General features: G+C 38.9%; 1 pseudogene; it reads left to right on the plus strand.

The window, feature by feature from the left end:
* Positions 1-553: 553 nt before the first annotated feature.
* Positions 554-2081, plus strand: LOC149580330 (7-deoxyloganetin glucosyltransferase-like; annotated as a pseudogene).
* The last annotated feature ends 8417 nt before the right edge of the window (positions 2082-10498 follow it).

A 10498-nucleotide genomic window follows, 5' to 3' on the forward strand; every position in this document is an offset into this window, starting at 1 on the left:
TTAGTGTCTTGCACGATTCTCGAAGCAAAAATTAATAGAAAAATGAAGTGAAAACATTAGTCCCCGTCTATGGACAATAGAGACTAATAAAAATAAAAATAAATAGATGTGATGGTAATCATTCTATCAATCTTTCAATTTAAAAAACTTCTTCATATAAGAAAAATCCTTCAACATACAATATAGTCATTTGTTTATGATGCGGAGTTTCCTTATAATTTCTGAAGAAACAACTTAAAATATTTGGACTTCTGCTTCTTCAGATTGCCTTTACCCAAATCTGATCCAATTCATATTAGAGTATTTTAAAGAATTGACCATATTTTAGCAATGTGTAGCTTGCTTAAATTCTTTAAAAGGGTCGGTAGATTATTTAATTAAATATGAAGCTGCCTACCTGATCGCCCATTTTGAATGATCCAATAGGAGTAGATTTTTGTGATTGTTTTCGTATTCTTCACATTACCATTTCAACCCAACATTCTACAATTCCCTGTGTTCATACATGAAAGTTGGAGTACTCCTTTCATTCTAAGCAATTTACAAAGCCAGCATGACGATGAACGGCCTGCACGTAGTGGTGGTACCTTACCCTACGCAAGGCACCACCAATCCTCTTATTAATTTTTCCCACCTCCTCTCTTCACGAGGGGTTTTCATCACCTTCATCAACACTGAGTGGAATCACAACCACACCTTGAAAGGAGCTATTATAGATAATGATGATCAAAATTTTATGTTTCTCACCATTCCAGATGGGTTATCGACGGATCACAGTCGTCTCGCAAATCTTGGGGAGTACATAATTGCAATAGAAAACCTTGGCCCAACCTTGGAACATCATCTGCGTTGTGGCTTAGCTGAAGGAGCTCTTCCCATCACTTGCATTATTGCAGAATCTTTCACGTCTTACACTTATTAAGTCGCCATCAACATGGGATTGACCCAAGTGATCTTTTGGCGAATGTGCGCCACCTCCTCTATCGCTCAATGCTACTCCAACCTCCTTTTCTCCCTCGGACATATTCCTGTCAAAGGTACAAAATCTATGGAAGTAAGTATTCCTCAAGTTTTGTTTTGATTGTAAGAAAGTGTTAGTAATAACAAAGGATTTATAATTATATTGGAGCATATGAAGAGGGAAGACAAGATGATCGCTTGCTTGCGCAGTAATCTACCGCCTCTGTTGCCAAGTGATCTCTATTCCTCCTATCGGACTACCGATACATCCGACGTTCAATTCTACTAGTTTCTTCGTGAGTCCCAATTTCAAAGTAAGGCAGGCTATGCGCTCATCAACACCTTCGATGAGCTTGAACTCTTCACATAGTAAACGCTCTCTCATGTAACGACTGACCTTTTTTGGTAGTGGGGCCTGTCTTTCTTCCGAATTTCTTGGAAGAAAAATATTTGAGCAAGCAATCAAGTCTTTTGGAGCAGGATGAGAGTTGTCTCAACTGACTTGATTCCCAATTGCCCAATACCATCATTTTTGTGTTGTTCGGAAGCATTGCAGTCACATCAAACGAGCAGCAGGAAGAGTTGTCACTAGGGCTAGAGAAGAGCGAGAACCCTTTTCTGTGGGTGTTCTGGATGGACATGGATGTGATTCTCCCAAAGGGTTTTGAAGAGAGGATGAAAGATCGGGGACTGATTGTGAAATGGATGCCTCAGGTGAAGATTTCGTCTCACCCTTTCATAGGAGGGTTTGTTACACACAGTGGATGAAACTCTCATTTGGAGACATGAGTATAGGAGTTCCCATGCTCAGATGGCCCCATTTCTTTGATTAGTTTCTGGACCGCCATTTTTGCAAGGAAGTGTGGAAGATTGGCATGGATTTTGAGATAATGGATGTTGATGAAAATCTGGTGGTCACAAGGGAGGAGATTGAGTGAGGGGTGAGGGGACTAATGGAGGGTCTCAAAGTAGAGGAGCTAAGAAAAAGGGGCATTGATTTGAAAGAGGCGGCTTTCAAAGTGGTTGGGGAAGGAGGTTCTTCATTTCTCAATCTGAATAGGTTTATTCGTGAAATAATGGAACTTTCCAAATTGACATTTATTAAAGTGGTCAAACTGTAAAACCATTTTTAGCTGTAAAGAGATTATATCGAGGGAAATGATAACTAACAGAGTTATACCTTGATTTTTTATCATCCATCTCTTTTATTAGGTTTTAGCTTTTGCTGATGAAGGCCTTGATGTAAGCCCTAATGAAGGTCAAGTCCTGTGATTGGGTTATGGCTATGGAGGGGCAAAAATGCACCTGCATAATCAATTTGTTTATATTTTTTTAAAATTAAAGTTCATAAAACTTTTATACATAATTTTTAAATTAATTAATAAAAGTGCATTTTGGTCCTTGCATTGACAGTTCCGATTGGATTTTGGTTATTGTTAATAATGTATTTAAATAAAATAAGGTTGAGTCTTTGAAGAAGACCATTAGTGACAAAAAGGAATCCTTGAGATAAAAATCAAAATTGCAATTTGAATAGATTCTCTTTAGAAAACCATTGGTGACTAAATGGAACCCTTAAGATAGAAATCAAAATTGCAATTTGAATAGATTCCCTCTTTCTGTATGTTCTATTTACTTTGATTTATCACAATTTTGTTGAAAACTCACAAAAGAATATTTAATGTTGTAGGTATCTAGTAAGTGGCATACTTATCTTTTTTGGAAAATGAGGGGTAAATATTTATTAAGATATGTTGGTAAACAGATTTGTCACAGTAGAATTGCCCAACGGAGTGTGTGTGGCAAACCGTTCACAACAGTTGGATAGGCCCTTGATATCCGGCCTTCCTCTGCGTTTTGAGGGGCAGCTCCCTCGTATGATATAATTTTTAATAGATTTTCAAATAAAGAATTCAAACTTCAAATTTCAAGGGGAGAGTCATGGAAGACGAATGCACTACACGCCCTCACAACCCTCTGTGGTTAACAAGATCGATAACGGTGGTGTCCGAGAACTACACTTGAAAGCAACCAATGTTATTAAGCATATTCATTATCATTTGTAAACACTCGCATAGCACCATGAGAATGTCTACCAAAAACGTATAACAATTTGGATTTTAAAATAAGAAACCCAACGCACGTCTCGTTTCTTTTTCTTGCACCAAGAAAGCAATAGAGATTTTTCAATTCAAAGATAAAAAGTGTACATACTTTCCAAAATTTATCTCTAGATCAAAATTTCAGCATAGTGTTCCCTTATTTTTCCAACCAAAAAGTCCCTTTACAAGCCAAACGGTGTCCTTATATAGACATAGAGGTTAATAACTACCTCTCTGAGGTTAATAACCACCTCCGAAACACAAAATTTGGAAGGTTAATTAGCCTTAAGAAAATTAACCTATACAAGGAAACTTGCAAAAACAAAACTTTAGCTAGAATTCCTGAAAACGTTTACATATACAATCACTAATTCTTCTAGCTATTAGCCCTATCTATCAGGACACAATTGATCTGTCTCGGAAAGCCCTGTAAGCATCTTGGACGAGTATCATTGATTCATAGTTCGGAATGAACACGTTTTCCATCTTGAGTTTGGCTGTGAGATATCTATCTTGGATTTCTTCTAACTCCTGCCGGTAGGCTGAAATGTTATAATCTCCCAACGTGACTGCAACTAGGCTAAGCTTCATCATAGTTTCAGCATCTGACACACGGTTCTCTATTTCTGAATGAATCTGAACGCTGAATGAATCAAGGAGAAACTGACAATCAACATGCTGAAGATCACTTACTGGCATCCCACCTGTGATAGTAGAGATTAATTCATCTGTACTTTTTGCTTTCAACTGCTCCAAAGAGGTTATTAACTTTTCGAACTCAGTGATCCCTTTGTTGATGTTTATCATCTTCCAACCAACACTTTTACTCCAGATACGTATTTGGTTGTCACTCGGATCAGCAATAATTTTCTCAAGGAGTAGGGTGCCCGTATCCAACTTGGCTATTTCCTTTAATTCATCGGCTACTTTTTGCCAATTGGATTTATGTTCTTTGCTATTTTCCAGCTCCTTAGAAATTTCCTGTACCTGCGTGATGGCTTTCCCACATATCTCCTTTACTCCAGTTATAAGTTTTGAAGCATCTTCTATCATCCTGTTTATCCAAGCCTCGATCATTAAACTATATGACTTTTGTTGGTCAATTCTTTGAACAATAGTATGATCTAAAATACCATCAAGTCTTGTTGGAACTGGCGGGGTGGCCATGACTTGGGTATTAGAAGGGTTGCCGATTGAATTAACATAAGCTACCATCATTTGAAGTTGTTCTTTGAGTTGCTCTTTGGCTCTTCTCTCTTTCTTCGCCCTTTGCAACATCTGAGTGGCAATCAATTCAAAATTTTGAAACTCTCTTTCCGCATTAGAAGGACCAAGGTCAACGTTTTCTAGAATGAAATCTGATTCAGATGCTTCATCAACATTCTTTTCAACTATAGGCTTGGCTAATTCTACATACAGATTGCCTGAAGTTTTATCAATAGCTAACCTGGACATCACTTTGGTCTTTTTCGCCTTAGGAGGCTTCTGAAGAATGCTAGAGACCATATCAAACGGAGGCGGAACCAACTGAACAACATTCTTCCTCTTCTGAAGACTATCCTAGAACCATGAATGTGTAACCTTTGAAATTTGTTCGGCACCTGTTACATTTTCAGCAACCATTATTAAGTCCTCCGAATTAGATAACGGGTCATCCAACTGTGTAATGTCTATTATGGGCGCATCAGGAGGAAGAAGACTCAAGTGAGGAATCGCTACATCACGAGGGGATGTAACCGGAACATGTGATTCAGCAATTTGAGGGGTTCTTTGGTATTTCTCATTTCTTCTACCTTTCATTTTTGTCCTTTTCCTTTGTACTGTAAACTTATCTGGCTGATTCAAATTTTCTTCTTGATCTTGAGCATCTATATCTAGTTGTCGTATCTTCTCACTAGAAGTGGCCTCTATCGCCATTCGAGACGATTCCCCTATATTATTTCTCCCCTCTTTATTTTGAGATTCACCAGTTGCTTTTTCGATTCTGACTTTACTGATCCAGTCTCTTGTTCTTCTAAGAACATAGGAAGACCTCTCTTTCAAACTTTTCAATTCAGGAATTGACCAATCAATAGGAGGGAGCTCTAGTAATTCAATTTTCTCGTAATAATAAGGATCAACCAAAGAAACCTCATCATCATCTATGCCTGTTACATCAATGTCTAACTTAAAGTTTATTACCTTCCATACTGTAAGCCGCATCCAATCCCTCTTCCTGACTTCGAAGTCATTTTCGCAATCCTCCCAAAAGTCTTCTAGAGCCGGGAAGTGACCGAGACTGGGATTTAACTTCAATTCATTCACAGCATAGCCCTTACTATCATAAGGGAAACGCATCGTGTAAGGATGCAAATTTATCGTGGCGATAGATCTTTCAATGTTCCTGGCATCTGATGCGGTGTCGCAACTATAATATCTGATGCCGATAGGGAAAGTTATTTCATCTGTCCTCCTGTTCCTGCAAAGTTTGTTGATTTGATTAATTTGCCTGCACATTTCAATTAATACTAGTTTATCATCAACAAACCTAGGTAACATCAACGGACATCCATCATAGGCAGCCAGCCGGATATAAGTAAACTTCGGAAATTGTATAAAAACACTTCCATATTTTTGCACTTTCATTGCTGCTTCTGGTGAAATCCTGAGCCCAATGTTCCCCTGAATTTCCCTTACAATTAGCATGGTGAATGCGTCATTCACTCTTCTGAAATGGTGTAGGCTATTATCATACTGAATTTGAGGAAGATAATTATAAATGATGGTCGTGTCATCATAAATGCCCTGCCGGTTAAGTCCTGGCCAACCTTTGGTACTTGCAATGGCGTAGAAAAGGTATGAAGTCATATAAAAGTAGTCATTTTCCTGAAGTCCCATGAGCTGTCTGTGCAGTGAGTCACTGATAATTTCAGCCCAATCAATGTATTGTTTTCCTTCACAGACAATATTAATGAATAGAAACATCCAACCTTCAAACTCGTGTGAATCCCGAAGACCAACGATCCTGCTCAACAAAGTTACCATGTCCGCCACATCTTCTTTCAGTGATGATCTGTGAATGGATTTGCCTAATTGAGATTTGCCTCTTCTCGATTGGAAAAACCACGATCTTGCCACAGTATTTAAACATTGAGTTTGATTGGCAGTAAAATATTCCTTGGCAGTTCTTAGATTAACGCTGGCATATTGCATCCTAGCAGGCAATCGAAAAATGATAGCAATAGAGGCAGGGTCCAGGCGGACAATTGTTTCATTGTTCGGCGAAACAACTTCTCTAGTGCTGGGATGATAAGCCTTCATGCACTCCAGCACTAATTCTGGGCATTGTACGGAAATGGGATGCCCGCCTGCTTGGGCCAAACCACTTTCCAGTATTTTTCCAGCTAATGGAGTCTTTTCTTCATTCGCAAGAGATGACCAGAAGTCTTGAAGACAAACATTTCCCAAAATGGTATCGCCAATATCTGGAAGCGTACTTCTTAAAACAGGAGCATAATCCGGCCTCTGATACTTGTACTTCATGGTTTGATTTCCAATCCTTTTCTCAAATATGCCGAGTTACAGAGAAAATAAAGATGCCCCCTACTACTTGTATCCCACCATAGCAACTATTGGGTCCTGTCCAAATAGGAGATCTAATACCTTCAATAGTAGGTATACTGGTAGAGCGACAGTTTCTCTTCTTTTAACATTCACATGGCTTCCATTCAGAAATGGTACCCATCAATTTAAATGCAGTCCCCATGGCGCGAACAAGCTTTTCGTCGCAACCCAATCAAGAAATGAAAATGCATGGCACCATACATGCCAGACCTCACTCAATTCCCGATTCACATTACTGTTCTTCTTTCTGCTTTCAGATTCATCATTACTTAAAACCCTCACCAAAAAGGGAGTGTCCAAAAATAGAGTGTCTCCACTTCTCCCACCGAGATTATTTTATTAGCTCTGGGGGATCATCAATGGCGGTCTATCTGAGGGCGATTGTGTTTCTTCGCAAAGCCTGAGACAAAATTTGCACCCAATCTATGGCTGTCTGTTTTGAATAACAAACAATTGCTATTCCGGTTCAGATATTTGATGTATAGGACGGTTCAGATTTTATTTTTAAAGCGGTTTGAAATGACGTCTTTTCGGTACTCAGGCATGGCCTTTCTTTCCACCAATTCAACTGACTTAAAGGATCCTGCATTTGGCGTGTGTTTATTTGTAGAAATTGCTAACCGTCATGATAGTGGCAACAAATTCATCATGGAGCGGATTCGATTTAGAAATGGCCGCGAAAATGTGGATTATTTTTACGTCTCCACCAGCGTGAATTCACAATGGCAAAGTTATGGAGATGGAGGTGGATCACACGTCTTGAAACTGTCTCCGCATCTTGCCCCACTTGCTGGCCTTTACCGCGGTTAAACTTCAACTAATTTATCTGTTTCTTCATCGTGCCCGCCAAGTTGTCGCGCTCTTTCTACCTTCACATAACCGCTCATCAAAATAAAATATTCTGATATTACTTTCCGCACTTGAAGGCATAATGAAATGCGGTTCCAAGCATATCGATTGGAGTGACTTTCGTTCCAGCAACGAGGCCTCAATAAGTTCTTTCCATTTTGTCTAACATGGGCTTTCTCTCGAAACTTATTAGCAAAGAGCATATGTTGCTGAAACCCAAAGATTTGATCTCCTCAACTGCGTCGAATGCGTCTTTTAAAGCATGCTGTAGTCTGATGAATATATTCTGCAATGAGCGAGGCTTATAAAATTTGAAGAATTTTATAACAGGGCAACAAGATAGAAAGGATTACAACAAGGAGCTCTGTCCTGAGCAATAAGTTCATAAAATTCTTGAAACAACTCAAAAGGAAGCTACCCCCTATACATTATATTCTAGCCTGGAATGTGACTAGAAGCCCATTTGGCTGAACAATCAGTAGCTCTATTCTATTCATAAGGAATGTAAATAAACATAATGAACTCAAGAGAGCAACAAAAGAGAAGAGTATTATTAATAGCAGTGGCCAGCTGCTAACTAACATCATCAAGCTTCTACAAATAAAGCAAGTTCACCACCACTTGGGAGTTAGACTCATGTATAATCTTGTGCCATTCTCGTAAACAACATTGTTCCACAACTTTTTTTTAATGGGTGATCTGGGTGGTCTAGGCGAACTGAGCGTGAAAAATTTTCTCAACAATAGTCATGGGGATCTACTCTATGATCAGAGGAAGGGTCAACCGATAGAATGTTTGGTAGAGAAGGATTATGATCTTTGTCAACTAGAACAGGTAGAAAATGGGCAGTTTGGAATATTGGGAAATAATAAATTCCCCAAGAACTATTATCAAATGGATTCTAGGAGCTCCTCAAGAGTCTTGCGAGTCCTCCTTCTCCTTGGGGGAGCACCACTTTTTCCCTCCACTGGACCTACTGAAGCAGAACTTGTCAGCTTTAGGAATCAAATACTTGAACAAAGAAAAGATTGGGCTTCACTCTTTGGTAATATTTCATCAGGTAAGTCTTCTTTTCCTCCTGTTAAGATCTCTTCACGCTGGGAAAAAGGAGAATTTCTTTTTTTTTTCCATGATCCCCTTATTGACCATTCCATGATGGGTAAGCTCATGGGCCCTAGGCCAACTATTAATAACATCGGGCTTTTGGTGGGGAAAAATGGCAATTTTGTAGTCAAGTGGATGTTACAGCCATGCAAAAAGGGTTCTTGTCCTTTACTTTCACATGCCATGAGGATAGGGATATGGTCCTATGTGGGGACCCATGCCAACTGGGTAACCACACTCTTATTGTGTAGAAGTGGGAACCCAATATCAACCTATTTGATAACTTTTTTCTTTCAACCCCAAGATGGGTTAAACTTTTGGGTCTCCCAATGGCACTCTGGAACAAGGATATTTTTCAGAGGTTTGGCAAAGTCTTTTGGGGGGCCCCTTGTGATTGATCATCTAATAGTCTCTAAATCTAGGTTGGTTTATTCTTGCATTTGTGTCAAAGTTAATCAAATGAAAAATCTCCAATCTAAGATAGACATTGACTCCAAACTTAGCACATGGTCATAGGACCTAGAATTTGAAGATATACCTAGGGCTTGTTTCATCTGTAGAAAAGAGGGTCATTAGGTGAAAGCATGTCCTAAATATAAAAATAAGAGCAACCCCCCAAGTTGGGAAATGAACTTTCTTTTAGGAAGGTTAAAGGCCATCAAAAGAAGTAGAGAATGGAAAAAAAGGAAAAAATGGTTTGTAGACCAAATAAGTCTCAACAAAGGTCGCAGTTCTTGAGAACTCCTCTTTAGACCCCTCTCTCGATGATTGACACCTTCTCTCTTCATTGGTTAATACGGGTACTAAAATCACTCTTTTGGAAGGCATTGCTTCCCAAGATTTGGAAAATCTAGAAGTCTCCTTGTCCTTTGAGTTGCTCTCTCAACCTACAGATAAGTAAGAGGGTGTTTCTTGTGCCCCGACCCCCTCTGTGGAGGAGCTACCAAAAGGAAAAGAGACCTCTATTGAACCATTAGGTGATATCTTTCTCTTGCATGTTCTCATTGCAAGGACTGATCATTCAGTTTTGGATATTGGGTTGGAGCTCCCTCCAGTGTTTCAAGCATCCTTGACTCTTGCCAAATGGAGGGTATTCCCTCTTCTTTTGAAAATCATTGCCTCAAGCCGGACTCTGAATCTATGGATCTCTCTGCCTAGCCATTATTGATTCTACCCCTATCTTCCACTGATGTTAGCCATAAAAATCCTAAGGCTACTAATGTAGCTAAGAAGGCCAATCCAAATATTTTTGGAGGCGTATTTTTGACTCCTACTAAAGCTACTAGAAGCAAAACTAGAGATGTTGGTTTTTCATCCTTCATCGTTGCATCCAGTTCTTGCAAGAAAAGGGGTACGAAAGGCAATTTAATGTCAAAGCTCAAGAGATCTTATAGGATACAGTGGATGGTAAACAAACTACCATCCTTCAATTTTCCCCAAGGTAAGATATGAAGTTCATTACTTGAAATGTGAGGGCACTTAATGGTCCTCATAAAATAGGATTTATTATAAATCTTGGTAGAGACCACAAACCTAACATTCTTGTTACTCAAGAAACCAAAATGTCCAAAGAAAAGGAAAAAAAACTTTTAAGTTTTTAAGCATTGTGGTCTAGTAGCTAGAAGTGTTGAAGGTGCCTGTGGTGGCACTCTTATTCTTTGGGATTCAAGCTTATATTACTGGTACCACTCTCATGGAGAATAAATTTTTGATATGGTTAAGTTCTTTCATATTAATCTTGATTATGATTGGATCTTAGTCAACATCTATGCTCCTAATTTTTCCAGTGCTAGGAAGTCTTTATGGTCAAATCTAAAGGAACTAAAGAATAAACTTTTTAAACATAATTGGCTCTTCATGGGTGATTTTGGTGTTCCTCT

The sequence above is a fragment of the Cupressus sempervirens genome, chromosome 1, assembly GCF_028749045.1.
Source record: "Cupressus sempervirens isolate cs-2001-9-10 chromosome 1, ASM2874904v1, whole genome shotgun sequence".
Classification (NCBI taxonomy): Eukaryota; Viridiplantae; Streptophyta; class Pinopsida; order Cupressales; family Cupressaceae; genus Cupressus; species Cupressus sempervirens.